Below are 20,454 nucleotides of genomic sequence, written 5' to 3' on the forward strand. Positions count from 1 at the left end.
ACATACAAGTAAAAACATGCTAAGAACCATACATAATTGTTGTTGTAAAATGTGCATATAACCAACGTAATATGAACATAAGTATAATAAACATGACAACCATCAAATCCATAAATACATTAGTACATTTACACATGGAAATAAAGGAAAGGATTTCTAATTAATGAATTCAATGAACCAACCTGAGATGGGACTACCACATTCCACCCAACCATAGAATGGACGAGCCAAATCTCTCTTCAACCATTCACCCTAGTGCCATATTCCAAGCATGAATGTGGGATCTCATAGAACACATCAATAAAACCTCATCCAGGGCTTCCAAAGGCCATCCACCACAACTGATAAAATAGTGATTCTACCTCACGGTTAGACATCACAAAAACCATCATTATATTGGTCTCCATCCAAGCCTTCCAGGGCTTCCACAGTGTTTGTCCAACCAAGTCTTACAGAACTAGTAACTCAACCCACATCTTATATAGGACTTCTAGAGTGTTTTTCCAATTAAGGCTTCCAAGAGTAGTAACTCAACCCACCAAGGGCTTCCATAGTTTTTTTTCCAACCAAGGATTCCAAGACTAATAACCCAACCCACCAAGGGCTTTCATAGTCTTTTTCCAACCCAGGATTCGAGGACTAGTAACTCAACCCAATCTATTATAGGGCGTCTAGAGTGTTTTTTTAACCAGGGAGTCCAGGACTAATAACTCAGCCCAAACTAAGGAAACATGAGAACCAACCAAAACAAAACAATGAAATTAAACCCACAATCACCATGGATATCTAGGAAATGGAAAGGCTAGGTAATCCACTGTCAATCTAGACAATCCTCCATAGAAATGAGAGATCAGGACCAAAAATCCACATGCATGTGCCATGCATGTCCAAACTAGTGAAGAAATCATACATGTAACTCGGTAGCTGCAAGAAAATATGATGTAGCTGCTAATTTCGATGCCTTCTTGCACTTTCTTACGCTTCCTTTGCCTTATTGCTCTAAGAATCCAAGAATCGCACACACTCCAAGAGTGCTCCAAGAAAACACTTAGTATCCAACAGTGAGTGAGAGAGAGAAAATGAGCTCCAACACTAAACTAACAAAGGGTTACTAACTGGTCCTCAGAAGCATTTTTATGAATGAGGCCTCTATTTTTCTTCATTTTCCATTATTTTCCTTCATTTTCCTCCTCACATGCAACCTGTGACCTTTCACCTCATTTCTCCCATTTTCCAATATTTTCATAAATAAATGTGCCAAAATACCTTTTAATGCCTTATCCATTTCCTTTTCCAATTTCCTTAGCCATAAACAACCAAATGAACACCCCCTAGGATATCTTTCCCAACATTCAACTTGGAACAAGTGTCCTAGTCATTCATGGTTATTATTTTTAACATTTATTACATGGAATTTGCACCAAGGCTATTACACAACCCTCCCCCTTGGGGGATAATGTCCTTAGTGTTCAATCACACATACACCTCAGAAACCTGCTGAAATAAGACATACTACTTATGGAGATTTACAACAGAGCTTGATGCAGTATTCACAATGAAAGATCTTCTCAAGAAAAAACCCCATGACAACATACCACATAGTGGATTTTTATAAAATAGCTCATTATGGTATTTACAATGATCATCCTATTGAGTGCCAACTCATATGTAATCATGACAACTTGATAACATAACCACATGGTAGCATAATAACATAACACCTGTTAGTTTCAGTTAGTTTTGCCTGTCATCAATGATCAAATATGCATTTACCAAGTTTTGTTAGGGGTCTCAAAGTCAAATTTTATCATGTCACTAGGTTTTCAGAATAAAATTTGGTCACTAACTATTGTGTCTAGGATTACCTATAGTCTCTCAAGAATTTCGCATGTCGGTCACTTACATCACTCAAATGAGTGTATCATCATTAAAAGAATATCATCATCATTTCAGTCATCACCATCATAATTTCACTCAGTCTAATATCTCTATTAGGTCATTAGGTTTTCAAGGTCAACCACACTTTCATTTCATGCATAAAAATATGACATAGGACGAGTTGTGGTAAGAAAGACTTTTCAATAATCTCTGATTTCATATGTAATTTCATAAGTACTTCATAGTAGTTTCAAGGTTCCAAAAAATAAGATTCTCTGTTCAAAGAAGATAGAAAAAAGTTCATGTTACAAATGTCCAAAGTTTCCAGGTTCAAAAGGAATGAAAGTCGTGTTTGAAAGATACATGTAGGGCCCATTATCACTTAAAGGAGAATCATGCTATATGTCTATAAAAGCCCAAAAAGTCTAATACAAATTTCATTTGCACTTCTGTCTCATTTTGTTATCGAGCTAATTCCTCCTTAGGTAAGAAAACACAGGTTTTTCAGCTTAAACTGGAAAAAATTTCTTGGCATTGAACATACAAACATTGTGTTGCGTTTTTGGAGGATGTGTTGTGCGTAGAAGCAATGCACATCGGTGAACTACACTGCGCATGTGAAAGAGTCTCCCAAAAATCATAAAAAATCACTCAAATTAAAATTTAAAGCCTGCATTCTAGTTTCTTCATCCTCTAAGCCTCATAGAAAGTAAGTACACTCATTTTCATTCCCTCTTTTTCTTTTGGCAAAGGAAATAAAATGATGGTGAGTTTAATCCTCTAGGATTTTCTATGAGTTTCATGTTTTAAACTTGCAAATGATCATTTGGAGCTTGAAACCCTAAAATAACTATCCCTATACCTCTTTTTTCATGCAACTCATCATCCCATCCAACAAAAACCCATTTCCCTTTACTTCACTTCACCTCCCTACAAACCCTAGCCCTAATCTATTAAATTGGGAAGTTTCCCTAGCTAGGATTGTGTTTAGATTTTCTATCACATCTCCCTCATTCATTTCCCTCTATTTAACTTCCTAAGGATTTATAAAACCCATGTACATCTCCCAAAACTTCCATACTACCATTTCCATTCCCTAACTCCCTCATTTCACCACTTCACTCATTTCTCACTGTTTTTTCCATTTTCTTGTCATATAGGGTTTCAAAAATGGAAGGAGATTCTTCACCATCAGAGAGGCGAAAACAACATAAAGAGGGGAGGATTCTGAGGTATGTGCCCACAAATTTCAATGAGATAAACTCTTCACAATTCATAAGACAATGCTTTGAAGATGTCAACTACCTATGGTTTTTTCAAAGAATGGGAGAAGTAGGTTTTCATGAGTAGCTCACTGATTTTATTGCCACCGATCTAAAAGGAGAAAAATCCACCATTGAAGAGATTGATTTCACATTCTCAGTTACTTCAATCTCTCTTTCCATAAGGATACTAAATCATGGGGAGTATTGGTTCAAAGGCATGAGCCTAGACCTTGAGCAATACAAACCCTTCTTGAAATCACCCTACAAAGAGGCTCATTCACACGTCATTCCATTTAGATACTTGTTGGAAAAGTATGCACCACTGATGAAGGTTATGAATTTTTTCACTTGTGAGTGGAGATTTTCCATATTATATCATTACCATATTAGGCTGCTAATGAACATTACAGTTGTGAAACCTCTTAACATGTGTAACTACTTGCGTAGAAGTCTCATCAAACTATTTGAAAAGTTGCAAATAAAAAACAAAGAGCATTACCCTAGCCTTCTCCATCACAGTTTGATAAAGTTTGTAGTCCTCCATCAATTGGTAGAAAAGAACATAGCATGGGATACCTTTATTGAAGCAACCTTGTAGAGGCATGAGACTACTTCCCCAAGTCATCACCAAGACACATCAGCATAGCCTATGGAGGTAGGGTTATCAAAAAAATCATAGGTTCCCAAGGAACCTATACCTGATGGACCAAAACATACCAGAGAAGAAAGACTTGTGTTTACATCTCAAGTTGAGAAAAGGGCCAAGCCTTCTACATCAACATAACAGAGTTCACATTTGCAGGATGAGGAGCTAATTGAGCTTGATTTTGACCTAGTTGACTTGGAGGAAGTAGATGAGCATTCAACCTTGCAAAAATCTATCAAGGAGAATGATTCCCAGATCAGGGAACTCCTGGACAATTTGGCAAAGGGACATATTTATTATTTCTTTCCTTGAGCAAGAAAACAATCAACTCAAGGCCAAACAACTAATGATGGAAAAAGACCAATCAAAGATGTTGAATCAAGAGGTAAAAGATAAAGCACTGCTAGAGCATGATGAGCATGATGAACATGAAAAGCAGGTTGCAAAAAAGAGGCCTAGAACAAAGGGTCTCAAAAGAGCAATGCAAAAGGGAAAAGAAAAAAACCTAATAGATAATGATTTGGATATTGAAGACATAATTTCTATGGAAATCAACAAAGATAGAGAATATTGGCTATGCAAATTCAATGGCCATCTATAGAAGATTCTTGAAAAGAATAACATGGATAACCAGACGTTGAGGCACATGGCCCACCACTACTAAAACAGAAACAAGATTTGTGACATCAAGGTCAAACAAATGCAAAACAAGTTGAAGGAAACCCTAAAAAGAAAATATGAGAAGGAAAACTCGGATACCCTTTCTAAAGCATCCATGATAGCATATTACACCTCATTTAACACTTCTCGACAAATTTTGGGAGTTTTTAAGAATTTTCAGTTTTTGGTGAAATTTGGTGCAAATTCATAAAAATACATTAAGTGCTATGATTTTTCCTCAGAGCTCCAAATGACAACTAGCTTGCATTTATAGAAATATTATGGCATTATCTAAAAATAAATTTCCTCATATTTTTCAAACGGGGCTCAATTATTGAGAAAAAATAGAAAAATGGGTCAAAAATCAACATTTTCCCCTCTTTTTGGCAGGTGTTGCACTTCTGGCGACACCTTGGGAGAATGGATTTTTGGAGGCCTTTCCTTGGGTACGTATAAAAAATTTAAGATGTTCTTGAAACTCAATAGACAAGGCTATTTTACCTTTCATTCATATTTCAATTTTTACTTCAATGAGCCACCTAAAAATAGCCTCAAACTTGGCGTTGCGCTTCTGCAATTTTCTGAGATTTTAATAAAAAATTCCACTTTGTAATTTCTTCGATTTTCTAATATGACTTGGGTAAAGGTAAATTGATGATGTAAATTCACTATTTCGAAGTATCTATGATGTAATCATGAATAAATTATCATGATAGGTTGTTTTTATGTTTAATTAGGCCTCATAAATGATGAAAAACGCAAATCAAAGTATACGAGAAGAGTTTGTTTTTGACCTTCTCACCCTAACTTGTTGGTTGGGATATTCTAGGAAACTGTTCCACCGCTCATCGATTCGACCCTTCAATGTGGTGAAAATATTTATCTTAGCCTATATGTATCATTTTTGAGTCAGAGAGAAGGGTTGGCATTTGAGGAGAGAACTCTTGTAACTTGTGCTTCAACATTTTCAGGAAATCAAGAACAATTGCAGGTATTATCTCGAAATTCATGTTCAGTTTGTTTGCGATCATGTTTCTTCTATGTTATAGTTTCATATGATAAATAATAATCTCTTCTTTCTAGTCATAATTTTCTTCAATGATTTTTCCTAAGTTATAAGCAAAATTCTTGTCTTAAAGTTCTGTTTTGATGGAATTATCACAATATGTTATTTTCTTTCTAGCTTAATGAATTCATTATATATATGGTAATTAAGTTTTCTTATTTCTTCTGAAGCACTACACTACATTGACAAACCTTAAGCCACCATAAAAATACTGCTATATTTCTCCTTTATATTTTTTTTGTTGTTACTTTTTGATATTTTGACCTAGTTACCTAGTTTTCCTCCCTTGTTCAACATCAAAACCCTAAATTTTCAAACCTATCTGAGCCTAGCATATCTATCCTAAAATCATTTTCTACTTCAATTAATTCTTTGGTTGTGATATCATAGAAAGAGACCTCTCTGGTTTGTTAGGGATAGCTACTGAACTGAAAGCTTGGTCTGTGGTTACCTTCGTCGATTCCTCTCAGCCTGGGACATTGTGGGGGATAAAATTTTGGTGCCTTTGTCGAGGAGATGAATGATATATCATTATTGGGATTAATTCTATTAGAGAATTCAAGACCGGTTCTATAGGTGACAACTTCCAGTAACTAAAGAAAGGCTGATTTAAGAAATTATATCAAGTTTAAGGTGTAAAAATTATGTCTCCTAAAAGACATATAAGGTTAAATCATGACCCAAATCCACCTTCTATTTTTTTTTTCTCTCGTTAAAGCTATACTATTCTATTATATTATGTACAGTAAAACATTACATTCCGAAAGACATATTACCCAAGGCCAACTGTGGCGCTGTGGGCGTCAGTTCACGACTCAGAATTGGCCCTCGCAAGGGCGGCTTTACCAAACTTAATCTCTTCCAGCACATGACAAAATTCAAAACTATAATCAAACCTTGCAACAGCAACCCACGCAGGGGCTTCGAGACAAAAACAGAGATTTTCCCTCGCAGGGGTGACAGAGGACCGACGACAGCATGATTTCGGATCCTGCTAGCAGGACTATGGCCTACATTGACATATATAAAAACTAGAAAGACCCAAACAGAAAACCTTGGCTTATACCCGACGCAGACTGAAACAGAAAACTTATACCGGACCTGAGCAAAAGAGGAGGATGACGGAGCTTGCCGAGGGATGCTATTCCTCAGGCTTCTCCTCGAGGATTCGATACCACCCGTAGCCTTCCGGACGACCTTCCCATTCTTCCACTTCGGCCTTTTTGGAGGTTGACGCCTCATTCTCGTGTGGTTGGGTGGTGATCTGCTCAGGAACTCCCGCTGGTTCTTCCTCAATAGTTTTCGGTTGGTCATCAGGGAGCGCTTCCTTGCTGCCCGAACCTCCCTCCTCATCCTGAGAGTCCTCAATGAATAGGACTGAGATATGAGCATTGATACGGGCATTATTCCTCGAGCTGCCAAGAGTGAAAATGGCAGTTCCAAACGCTGGCATCGCGGGCGGTCCAGCACTGGGGCTGCCCGAATCCATGAATTGATTGACTTGTATGGGAGTGGCCCCTGATCTTCTATGACAATAACAACAGCAGCAGTGGTGGTGGGATTCTGCAGCAGGGTTGCGTGAAGAGCCTCCACGAGCAGAGCCTCGCCTACTGAGCAGCCTTTGCCTTGGTTTGACCATATTTGCCGTGAAACTGGTGGCTTGGAGCAGAGCGTCAGAGGAAGATTTAACCAGCTTGAATCGCCCTCCCTCACAGTTGAGACCCCTCTCAGCCGAACCGGGATGAAGTTCAATAGCGTATAAATAGCACTCAACCTGGAATTCGCACTTGAAGTGTTCCTTGGCTTCGTGATGGCTGTCTGCGACAGCAGGAGCTGAGGCTTGAAGGCGAGGAATGCCCCCAGGAAGATTGCCCTCAAGAGCCTGCACCACACTGACCTTACCTTGCGAATGGGCCTGCAGTAATCCTTTGCCCATCTTAATCCACTCAACATTCTCTCGATAATAGCCCTCCATAACTGCTCTCTGAAACAACAGCTCTTCACGTTATGTGACATTGAATGCAATGAGCTCATGAAACTATTCTTCATTCTTCGGCGGCAGTGGGTAGTGAATGCCTTGAATGAACATGAGGCGACACATGCTTGGCATGTGGCCTTTCCCTGGCTGACGTGCTAGCACCCGCATCCGGGGAATCCACCTTCTATTGTTGATGACACATAAAAAATACTTATGAAACTCAAGTCACCTATTCATGAAAGTAGAGCTCAAAAATTAGAAAGAATTACTTCTTTGCCTGAACTTTTTTTCGTTATTGAACACCTTTCTTTTGATATTCAGTTTTAGCTATTCCTTTTCAGATCAAAATTTGTGTATTTCCTTTCTGAAGTGGTACTTGATCCTTTCCAATTTGATTCTCACCTCTTGTCTTCTAAATCCCTCTTTTATAATGTTGATCATGAGCTATGGTTAAACTTTGATAAACTCCAAAGTCTACCTGACCAACTTCAAATCACCATTGAAAAATCTTACATTCAATATCAGCTTGGAAACCTTGTTGTTGCTTCATCCTCTATTGCACCTCAAAATACATCAGTTACTTCATTTCTTTTAGCATTGCCTCCATTCGTGTCATCATCTTTATCTACAGAGCCCATTGTAGTACCTCTACTACATCTTCCACCTATCATGGCATGGTTTTCCCCTCTAATCTTACTTGCTCAACTTGCTTCTCTACCTAAAAACCATGGCCAAAGATTCCCTCTCATTGATGGAAGTTTAGAAATCACAGCCCAACAACATGTTGATAAATTAGTGGATTTTATTAATCTTGAAGAGATTGATGAAGAATATGCTAAGATGAGAATCATAGCTCAGATTTTTTCTGGAGATGTCAAGAAATGGTTTCAAAGTTTGTCTGCTAATTCTATCAATAGCTCTTTGTGGTTGATAGAGTTTTTCTTAGCATGATGGAAAGAAAAGAAAAATCCATTATATATTTTGGCTGAGTATAATTCCATGAAAAGAAACCCGAACGAGACAATATAGGAATTCACAACAAGGTTCAATGTGGTGTATAATTCCATTCGTGATGATATGAAACCTCCCCCTAGTTTAGCACTTCTCCAATATCCTCATGCCTTTGACCTAGACATGGCATATCATCTTAGGGAGAGAGACCTTGCAATTCTATAAGAAATACAGTGAAATGCAGCAAGTGTGGAAGCTAATATGTTCATCAAGAAATCTAAAACAAAACCCCAGAAACATGAGAAGAAGGTTTTCTTTAAAGAAGAGTCATATTCATCTTTAGATGTAAAACATGACACTCTGATAAAAACTATGGAAAGAATGATGGACAAAATTTCTATAGCAGATCGACAAGTGGAGCCTTTAGTAAGGAATCAAAATTACTGAGGAAAACAACAACAACAATTTAGAAATAAGAAGAAAGAGAAACGAAACCAAGATCCTCAGGGTCAAATAAGAACTCCATTTCAGGAAAATTATACTAAAGACCAGGAAGAAGATGAGGAAGGAATTGTTGAAGAAAATCATTTCTTTGAGGAAGATGAACTACCTACTTTTCTGACTAAGATCAGTTTTCTCACAGGTCTTTTATACCAAGTGATCAAAATATTGTACTTGCGAATGATGATCTATGGGTAGTGAAAACCTAAGAATACCAAAGAGGATATCATAATTCTCTTATCCATTTGAAAAAGTAGTACAATTTAAGAGACAAAAATGTACCTGTCGCATTGAATTGGAAAAGGGAGAATGCATAGAAAGATACACAAGGAAAATAAATAGCCCCTACAAATCAAAATCAAGAGAAGGATATTGTCATATTGATTCGAGATAAAACCAATGAAGCCTCTACCAATAATGTGAGGAAGGATAAGGAGGTTCAAAGTGAAATTCATAAGTATGAGTCTCAAGATAAAGGGAATATTGAAAATAAGGACATCACTAGAAAAGAGGTAGATAAGCAATCTAATCTATTTAATTTAGAGAACGAAATTTTTAAATTGAAAGTTTCGATTCCTCTAACTGAATTAGTAAGAATAATAAGTACAAGTTTCAGATTGCTAAAATGTTGAAGGTAGACCAGATGTCATATACAGTTAATGTTGTCAATGATGAGCCTGCAATTTTGTTTGTCTAGCCTTAGAGGGAAACCATAAATATAGTGAAGTCCCACCTTTCTATCTTAGTCTGAAACTTCATGATTTTATCCTTCATAATTCCATGCTAGATTTTGGTGCCTTGCATAACCTTATGCCAAAATATATTATGGAAAAACTAGGACTGAGTATCACCCAACCTTATCATGACCTCTATTCATTTGACTCAAGAAGAGTGAAATGCCTTAGCCTTATCAAAGACTTAGTAGTGTCCTTGGACCAAATTTTGGCCAAGAATGTATTGAGGGACGTAGTGGTGATTAATATTCCTCCAAGATTTGGTATGTTGCTCTCACGTTCTTGGGGCAAAAATCTGAAAGGAACCTTGCAACTTGATTTTTCATATGCTACTATACCAGTATTTGGGTAGCTTAGAAAACTAGACCTGGAGAAGAAAAAGAAATTCATGATTAATAGCAAAGGAAAACCAAATAATCACCCCATCCATGTTGTACATACTGATCTAGAGTCTTTCATTTTGAATAGTGATATGAATCTAGTAGATGATGACATTAAGCTTGTAGAAATTTCAGAATTTTAGAATGATATAAATAGTGTACAGGAAGTTTTGATTGCTAAAGAAAAGGAAAAGAATTTAGAGTGTTTGTAGCCAGAAACTTTTCTTGAAAAGATTGTTGAGTCAGTGTAGAAATCAGAGATTATTGAGACAGTGATTCATCCTCCAAAAAATCAAACAGGTCAGCCTTCTGAAGTTCTGTTTCCGAATGAAGAATATGGTCTTTGGACCATGGAGTTTTATGGTGTGTTGGGGAAAGAAGGAGTTGGGATTGGTAGGTGGATTCATGGTCCATTGCATCATTCATGTAAAATTCTACGTAATGTAAGAATGAGTTCTTATAAGTTGGCATTTGATTGCTCAAATAATGAGGCGGAATATGAAGCACTGATTGTTGGCCTTAAAATTATGAAAAAGTTTGGAGCAAAAAAAATTTAAGTTTATGGTGACTCCAAATTGGTAAATAAAAAAGTGAAATGGGAATACCAGGCCAAACATCCAATATTGAGACCTTATCATAATGATGTCCTTTACATTCTTAAAAATTTTACAGAATATACTTTTTCTTCGATTCTTGGAACTCATAATATTATAGTTGATTCCCTTGCTACTGCAGCTAGTATGGTTAAGATTCCCATCCACTCCAATGAAAAGTATTCAATTCATGTTAAACGCCACCCAATTGTCCCTAATAATATGAGATATTGGTAGGTGCTTTGGGATGACGAACCAACCAATAATTTTTTACAAATGGAAGATGAATTCCTGAATTCCCATATTGATGATGCATCTAATGAGAATGATCCAGAAATTGAAGCAACCAAGATTGAAATATTTCAGCTGAAAGACAATAACATTTCAAGAGGTCTTGTACCTTTGGAAGAGTTATTTGATCATGATGATTTTCCTAAAAATACCGCCATGGTTCCCACAGAGAAAGGTGTTGAGGATGTAAAGATTGGTACAACAGACAAGCCTAAGATGGTCAAATTGTCAACATCTTTGTCTCCTGAGATGAAAAGTAAGTACATTGCTTTGATGGTAGAATTTTCTAATGTATTTGCTTGGGACTATTCTGATTTAAAGGTGTATGATAAGAACATCATTCAGCACAGTATACCAGTTAAGCCTAATCAAAATCCATTCCATGAGAAGCCGAGAAGGATTAATCCTAAGTTGTTGTCGTCCATCGAAAAAGAGGTAAATAGGGTTTATAAATCTAGTATTATAGTTCCTATTTTATTTTCTGAATGGATGTCGAATCTTGTGATGGTGAGAAAGAAGACCAGAGAGATTCATCTTTGTATTGATTTAGAAAATTTAAACAAAATATCCTTGAAGGACAATTATCCCCTGCCAAAAATGGATCATTTTCTTCAGAGGGTATTTGGGTCTTCCAAGATGCCATTTCTTGATGGATATTCAAGGTACAATTATATTTGGTATATAAGGATGATCAGTTGAAAGCAACCTTCACAACACCATGGGGTACATTCATGTACGCCAAGATGCCATTTGGATTAAATAATGCAGAAGCAACATTTCAGCAGGCTATGGACATAGATTTTGCCAAAAAAAAGAATGTACTTCTAGTTATTTATTCAGAATATCTCATAGTTTTTTCTAAATCTGATGAATACCATTTACATCATCTAAGAATTGTATTTGATAAATGCAAAAAAATTGGTATATCACTAAACCCAAAAAAGAGGTTATTTTCCATGGAAGAAGGAAAGTTGTTGGGGCATGTTATCTCCAAGGATGGTATTCGCATTGACGTTGCAATATTTGAAGCCATTCAACAATTAGATTTCCCAAGGAACAAAAAAAAAATTCAGTCATTTCATGGGAAAATCAACTTTTCGAGGAGATTCATCCCCAACCTTGTTGAACATTTGAGAGAAATGATAGACATGCTGAAAAATGACAACGAGGTGAGATGGTCTATATGCCAAGAAGTCTTTCAATGTGGTCAAATTTTCATTATCTAGTTCTCCTACTTTAGTCAATCCTGATTATGCTTCAGATCTCATCATATTTTCATTATCCTCTAAGAATACCTTAGCAATTGTACTAATGCAAAAGAAATATCAGAAAAGGGAACAACCTATAGCATTTTTCGGTTGAAAAATAAGGGATGCAATGCTGAAATACAATATAATTGATAAGAAGGCTTTGTCTTTGGTGAAAACACTCAAAGATTTCCAGTTTTACACTCTGCATTCTCTCACCATTACTTATGTTCCAACAAAAGCAGTAAAATATGTTCTTATGCAAATAGATCCAAAGGGTAGGTGGGGAAAATGGATTGCAGCAACGTTAGAATATGATTTGGAGATAAAGCCCACAAATCTCATCAAGGGACAAGGTTTGGCCAAGATCATGGCTAAATCTAATTTGCATGCTTCAGATATCAATCTGATTGTTGCTCTTTCTGAAGAAGAAGTAGAATATTCACAGGTACGAGTGTCTAACATGTTCACTTCATCTCCATGGTACTCCAACATAGTTTATGTATTGCAACATTTCAATCCTCCACCGGACGTGCCCAAAGATAAAAGTAGATCCTTAAAGTTGAAAGCTTCAAAATATTGTATTCTTGATGGTGTTTTGTTTTGGAAGGATCCTGGTGGTGTGTTGTTGAACTGTCTAGTCAAAAATGAAGCAAAGGATGTAATGAGAGATTTCCACAAAGGACATTGTGGTGGCCACCTTTTCTGGAAAACCACGACAAACAAAATTTTGAGAGATCGTTTTTATTGTCCTACTATTTCTCTGATGTACATAAAATAGTGATGAGTTGTCATGAATGTCATATTTTTCAGGGAAAAAGAAAACTTTTACCATTACCATTGTATCATGTTTCATTCATGGTCCTTTTCCAGCAATGGGGCCTTGATTTTATCAGGGAAATCTATTCTTCAACGTCTACACAACACAAATGGATCATAAAAGCCATCCAGGTAGGTCACTGATTTTGTTATAATTCATTTTATTGAATCTAATACCTTGTCTAGATTTGGCTGCTTGCAGAAGATAATCATTGATAATGCTAATTCTTTCAAGTCCAAGAAGATGGTGGAGTTTTGTACAAAGTATCATATTATATCAGGGGATTCTACTGCTTATCACCCACAAGGGAATGGTCTGGCTAAACCCTCTAATAAATCTCTTGTCAACAACATCAAGAAAGTTTTAGAGGTAAATAAGAGAAACTGGCATAAAAACCTCATTAATTCTTTATGGGCAGACAAAGTTAGTACTAAAAAATCCATAGGTATGTCTCCTTTTCAGTTGTTGTATGGGATTGATACTATTTTTACTTCATTCCTTGCTATCCTGGTCATCAAAATTCTGCAGGAATTGGATAGCAAAACAAACGATATGCAGTGAAGAATAAGTCACATGATCCATTTGCATAAACTAGGGAAGAAGTTTTCCAAAATACTTCTATACTTCATGAAATAATAAAAAAGATTTATGATCGCAAGACAAAGGAAGACAATTTCAACCTAGGTGACGTGGTTCTTTGTTGGGATGAAAGAAATGAAGAAAAGGGTAAACATGGAAAGTTTGAAAATTTATGGAAAGGATCGTACAAAATCTCAGCTTTGAAAGGAAAGAATGCTTATCTACTAAAGGATATGAATGGGAAGATTGCTCAGGAGGAGCGATCAATGGTAGGCTTCTCAAGCACTACTATACCTAAAGAAATTTCTACAAATTTTCATTACCATTATATATACCAATTTAACTTTCATTTCCAAGTGTGAAGTGGCTATAATAGGAGTTTGAAGCCTAAGGAGAAGGCCATAATGCTTCTTTGATCAGCTGTTGCTTTTTTTCTTAGGTTCATGTCATGTCAGATAGTCAGTCAGTTTTTAGTTTGAATTTAGTCTTTTCTATTTTGATTCCATTGCCCAATGAATAAGGCTACCTGGTCTACGGTTTTCTTGACATCTCCATGGATCCTCCATCCCCAACTCGAGCCAATGTTAGTGTCAGTTAATTTTTCCTGTCACTAGTGATCAAATATTCTTTTACCAAGTTTTGTTAGCGGTCTCAAAGTTAAATTTTATCATGTCACTAGGTTTTCAAAATAACATTTGGTCACTTGATAGTGTGTCTAGGATTATCTATACTCTCTCAGGAATTTCACATGTCGCTTTCTTACATCACTCAGCTAGGTCTATCATCATTAAGAGAATATCATCATCATGTCAGTCATCACCATCATGATTTTACTCAATCTAATATCTCCATTAGGTCATTAGGTTTTCAAGGTCACCAACTCTTTCATTTCATGCATAAAAATCTAAAATAGGATGAGTTGTGGTCAGCAAGTATTTTTAATAAATTCTAATTTCAGATGTAATTTCATAAGTACTTCAGAGCTATAGTTTTAAGGTTCCAAGAAAGAAGATTCACTCTTTAATGAAGATACAAAAAATTTCAAGTTACAAATGTCCAAAGTTGCCAAGTTAAAAAAAAATGAAAGTCATGTTTGAAAGAGACATGTAGGGCCCATTATCACTTAAAGGAGAATCATGCTACATCGATAAAAGTCCAAAAGGTGTCATACACATTTCATTTGCATTCCTATCTCATTTCGTTATCAATATCATTCCTCCTTAGGTAAGAAAACATAGGTTTTTCATCTTAAACTGGCAGTATTTTCTTGGCACTACGCATACAAACATTTCTTTGTGTTTCTAGAGGAGGCGTTTCCCGTAGAAGCAATGTGTTGTGTTTAGCACTGTGCACTGGTGAACTGCACTGCACATGGGACAAAGTCTCCCAAAAATCATAAAAAGATCACTCAAATTAAAATTTCAAGCCTCCATTCTAGTTTCTTCATCCTTTAAACCTCATAAAAAGTAAGTACACTCATTTTCATCCCTCTTTCCTTTGGCAAAGCAAATAAAATGATGGTGAGTTTAGTCCTCTAGGGTTTTATGTGAGTTCATGTTTTAAGCTTGCAAATGATCAGTTGGAGATTTGAAACCCTAAAATCACTATCCCTTTACCTTTGTTTGCATGGAACTCATCATCTCATCCACCAAAAAACCATTTCCCTTCAGTTCACTTCACCTCCCTATTAACCCTAGCCCTAATCTATCAAATTGGGTAGTTTCCCTATCTAGGAATGTGTTTTTTCTAGATATCTTCCTCATTCATTTCCCTCCATTTAATTTCCTAAGGATTTTTAAAACCCTTGTCCATCTCCAAAAATTTCCCTACTACCATTTCCCTTCCCTAACTCCCTCATTTGACCATTTCACTCATTTCTCACTTTTTTTTCCATTTTCCTGCCATCTAGGGTTTCAGAAATGGAAGAAGGTTCTTCACCATCATAGAAAAGAAAACATCATAAAAGGGGGAGGATTCTGAGGTATGAGCCCACAAATTGCAGTGAGATCAACTCTTCACCATTCATAAGACAATGCTTTGTAAATGTCAATTGCGTAGGGTTTTGTCAAAGAGTGGGAGAAGTAGGATTTCATGAGTAGCTCACTCATTTGATTGCCACCAATCTAAAAGGAGAAAAAGCCACAATTTTAGGGATTGATTTGACATTCTCAGTTGCTTCCATCTCTCTTGCCACATGGATAACAAATCATGGGGAGTATTGGTTCAATGGAATGAGCCTAGACCTTGAGAAATATAAACCCTTCTTGAAATCACCCTATAGAGAGGCTCATTCACACATCATTCCATTCATATAGTTGTTGGAAAAGAATGCACCATTGATGAAGGTAGTGATGAAGTTTTTCACTGGTGAGGGTAGATTTTCTAGATTGTATCAATACCACACTTGGCTACTAATTCACTTTACAATTGCGAAACTTCTTAACCTGTGTAACTACTTATGTAGAAGTCTCATCAAGATGTTTGAAAACGTGAAAATGAAAAAAAAAGAGCATTACCCTAGCCTTTTCCATCGTAGTTTGATAAAGGTTGTATTCCTCCATCAGTTGGTGGAAAAGAACATAGCATGGGATACCTTTATTGAAGCATCCTTGCAGAGGCATGAGACTACTTCACCAAGTCATCACCAAGGCACATCATCACAGCCTATGGAGGTAGGGTTATCAAAAAATTAGAGGTTCCCAAGGCACCTAAACTTTAGGTGACTGAAACATACCAAAGAAGAAAAAGACTTGTGTTTACTTCTCAAGTTGAGAAAAGGGCCAAGCCTTCTACATCAGCACAACAGGGATCACATTTGCAGGATTAGGAGCTAATTGAGCATGATTTTGACCTAGTTGAATTTGAGGTAGAAGATGAGCATTCAACCTTGCAACAATCTATCAAGGAGAAGGATTCATAGATCAGGTAACTCCTGGACAATTTGAGAAAGTGCTAGATTTATTATTTTTTTCCTTGAGCAAGAAAACAGTCAACTCATGGCCAAACAACTAATGATGGAAAAAAAGAAATTGAATATGTTGAAGTAAAAGGTAAAAGCTAAAGAAGTGCTAGAGCATGATGAGCATGATGAACAAGAAAAGTAGGTTGGAAAGAAGAGGCCTAGAACAATGGGTCTCAAAAGAGCATTGCAGAAGGAAAAAGACCAAAACCTACTAGATAAGGATTTGGATATTGAAGACAAAATTGCTATGGAAATCAACGAAGACAGAGAATATTGGCTAGGAAAATTCAATTTCCATGTAGAGAAGCTTCTTGAAAAGGCTAAAATGGATAACTAGAAGTTGAGGCACATGGCCCACTACTACCCAACCAGAAACAAGATTTGCAACATCAAGGTGAAACAAATACAAAACAAGCTGAAGGACACCCTAAAGAAAATATGACAAGGAAAACTTGGATATGCTTGATAAAGCATCCATGATAGCATATTAAACCAAATTTAGCACTTCTAGACCAATTTTGGGATTTTTTTAGCATTTTTGGTTTTTGGTGAAATTTGGTGCAAATTTAGAAAAATACACTAGTTACAGAAACAAACACCTTGGCACTGCGCTTTTGCCTCAGAGATCCAAATGACAAGTGGCTTCCATTTCTAGAAATTTTATGGACTTCTATCAAAACCCATTTCCTCATATTTTTCAAACATGGCTCAGATTTTGAGAAAAATGAGAAAAAGGTGTCAAAAAGCAATATTTGGCCCCTCTTTTTGACAGGCACTGCGCTTCTAGAGACACCTTGGAAGAATGCATTTTTAGAGGCCTTCCCTTGGGTCATTTTCAAATATTCAAGATGTTATAGAAACTAGAGAGAAAATTGTAGTTTACCATTATTTCATATTTCAATTTTTACTTCGGGATGACACCTAAAAATGGCCTCAAACCTGGCGCTGGGCTTCTGCAATTTTCTGCGATTTTAATTAAAAATTTCAGTGTGTAATTTCTCATATTTTCTAGTTTGAATTGGGTAAAGGTAACTTGATGATGTAAATTCACTAGTTATAAGTATTGATGATGTAATCATGAATAAATTAGCATGATAGGTTGTTTTTATGTATAATTAGGCCTCATAAATGAAGAAAAACTCAAATCAAAGTCTAAGAGAAGAGCTTGTCTTTTACCTTCTCACTCTCACTTGTTGGTTGAGATATTCTTGGAAATTGTTCCACCACTCATGGATTCAACCCATAAAGGTGGGGAAATTGTTTATATTAGTCTATATGTATCATTTCTCAATCGGAGAGAAGGTTTGGACATTTGAGGAGAGAACCCTTGTAACTTGTGCTTCAACATTTTCAGGAAATCAAGAACAATTGCAGCTACTATCTAGGAATTCATGTGTAGTGAGTTCATGATCTTGTTTCTTATCGGTTATAGTTTCATATGATATATAATCATCTCTTCTTTCTATTCATAAGTTTCTTTAGTTATTTTTCCTAATTATAAGCATAATTCTTGTATTAAAGTTGTGTTTCGATGGAATTATCACTATATGTTATTTGCTTTCTAGCTTAATGAATTCATAACATATATTCTCATTATGAAACACTAAACTATATTGAAAAAAATTAAGACATCATAAAAATATTTTTATCTTGCTCCTTTATATTTCTGCTACTATTACTCTTTGATCTTTTGACCTAGTTACCTAGTTTTCCTCCCTTATTTAGCATGAAAACCCTAAATTTTCAAACCTATATGACCCTAGCATATCTAGCCTAAAATCCTTTTATAATCCATTCAATTATTTGGCCGTGATATCATAGAGATATCCCTCTCTGGTTTTCTAGAACTAGCTAACGAACTGAAAGCTTGGTCTGTAGTTACCTCCGACGATTCCTCTAAGCTTGGAACATTGTGGGGGATAACAACATCCATACCACATAATGGAGCTTTATAACACAACTAGTTATGGTATTTACATCCATAAATGGATATACATATAAAAACATCATCAAAATATACATATAGCAAAACATACGCCAAATCATATATCAAAACATATATCAAACATATACTATCATCATATCTAAGCATATATATGAAAAATAATATAGCATATATCAACCATCATAAATCATATATCAATCACCATAAAGCATATACTAAAACAACATAAAACAAATACTAAACCACCATGAACCATATACCAATCCATCATAAGAAAATAGTAAACCACCACAAAACAATTACCAACCACCATAAGCAATCACCAAACTACCATATCAAAGCTTCTTTGCCTCAACTAGTAAACAAGTAAGGATACATAGCCTACATCTGATCCGGCATCTCCCATATAGCTTCATCAGGCCCAAAGTGATTTCACTTCAATTTAAGTTGCTCTATTTCTCGATTCCAGATCATGATAACCTTTTTGTATAATATACAATGAGGCTCCGGCTAGAATTATGCATCTGGTTCCACTTGCAATATAGACCATTCAATTACATGATCAACATCATTAACATATTTCTTAATCAATGAGACATGGAAAACATTGTGGACTTTCATTGTCAAAGGCAGTGCAAGTTGATAGGCTACTAGTCCAATCCTCTCAATGATACTGAAGGGTCCACAAAATTGTGGTGTTAGCTTGGAACATGATCCAATCCACAAGGATATCTTCTTTGGTTTGATGTGCAAGTACACTTGTACACCTACCTAGAACTCCTTGAACAACATGTTCCTATATGCATAACAATTCTTCCTATCTTTTGCTTCCTTGATATTCTTCTTGATGACCTGCATCTCCTGTTCCATATATGCCAACATATCTTGTCCAATAAATACTCTTCTAACCAGATCATTCTAGCTAATGGGAGTGTTACAACTCTGCACATACAATGCCTCAAAAGGACTCATCCTTAGTTACTCCTGATAACTATTGTTGTATTAAAACTCAACCGAAGGGAGATAATCTTCCCATTTTCATTATTGATGCATCACATACATCCTCAACATGTCCTCCGAAGTGCTGCTAACCCTCTGCGTCTCTCCATTTGTCTGCAGGTGATAAGCTATGCTCAAGGCCAGCTTTGTGCCCAAACCTGCAAATAACTACTTTCAAAACTTGGAAGTGAACATCGCATCCTTATCTAGCACAGTCCTCTTCGAAACACCTTGTAGTCTAATGACATCTTTGATGTACACCTATGCCACATCACTGGCTAAGAATGTAGACTTCACTGAAATGAAGTGTGTAACCTTTGTTAACATGTTCACAATGACCATGATCAATTCATGCTGCATCACTATCTTCGGCAACACTATGATGAAACCGATATAAATGACCTCCCATTTCCACTTTGGGATAACGATTGGCTATAGCCATCCACCTAGATGTTTGCACTATACCTTCACTTGCTGACAATTAAAAAATCTAGCCACAAACTCTCCCACATCCCGCTTTAGATTCAGCCAATAGTAATATCTCTACACCACTATGAGTGTCTTATGATAACTCGAGTGACTTGAATATGGTTTTGCATGAAATTCCCTGAGGATAACCTTCTTGAGATCACTGTTATCTGTCACATATATCCTGTATTGGAGCCTGACCAATCCATCTACCATAAGACAATAATCCAAGTCCTCTGTACCTACACCTGTACCTGTACCTATGTATGAACATATACCTGTACCACTAGATGTACCTGTACCGATGTCTTATTACAATAAATCTCAATACCTACATTCGTTATCAACCCAGGGAAACTCTTTTGATTTCAATAGTGCCAAAACTATATATGCAGTGAATTTAGAGGTCAATTCATATTGGAATAATTGCAATTTCTAATGGTTATTTATTTAAATTCAATCCAAACACTTCTAAAAATAATTCATAACAC

Source organism: Pinus tabuliformis, chromosome 7, assembly GCF_031772625.1.
Source record: "Pinus tabuliformis cultivar Carrire ecotype Pingquan chromosome 7, CPIR1, whole genome shotgun sequence".
NCBI lineage: Eukaryota > Viridiplantae > Streptophyta > Pinopsida > Pinales > Pinaceae > Pinus > Pinus tabuliformis.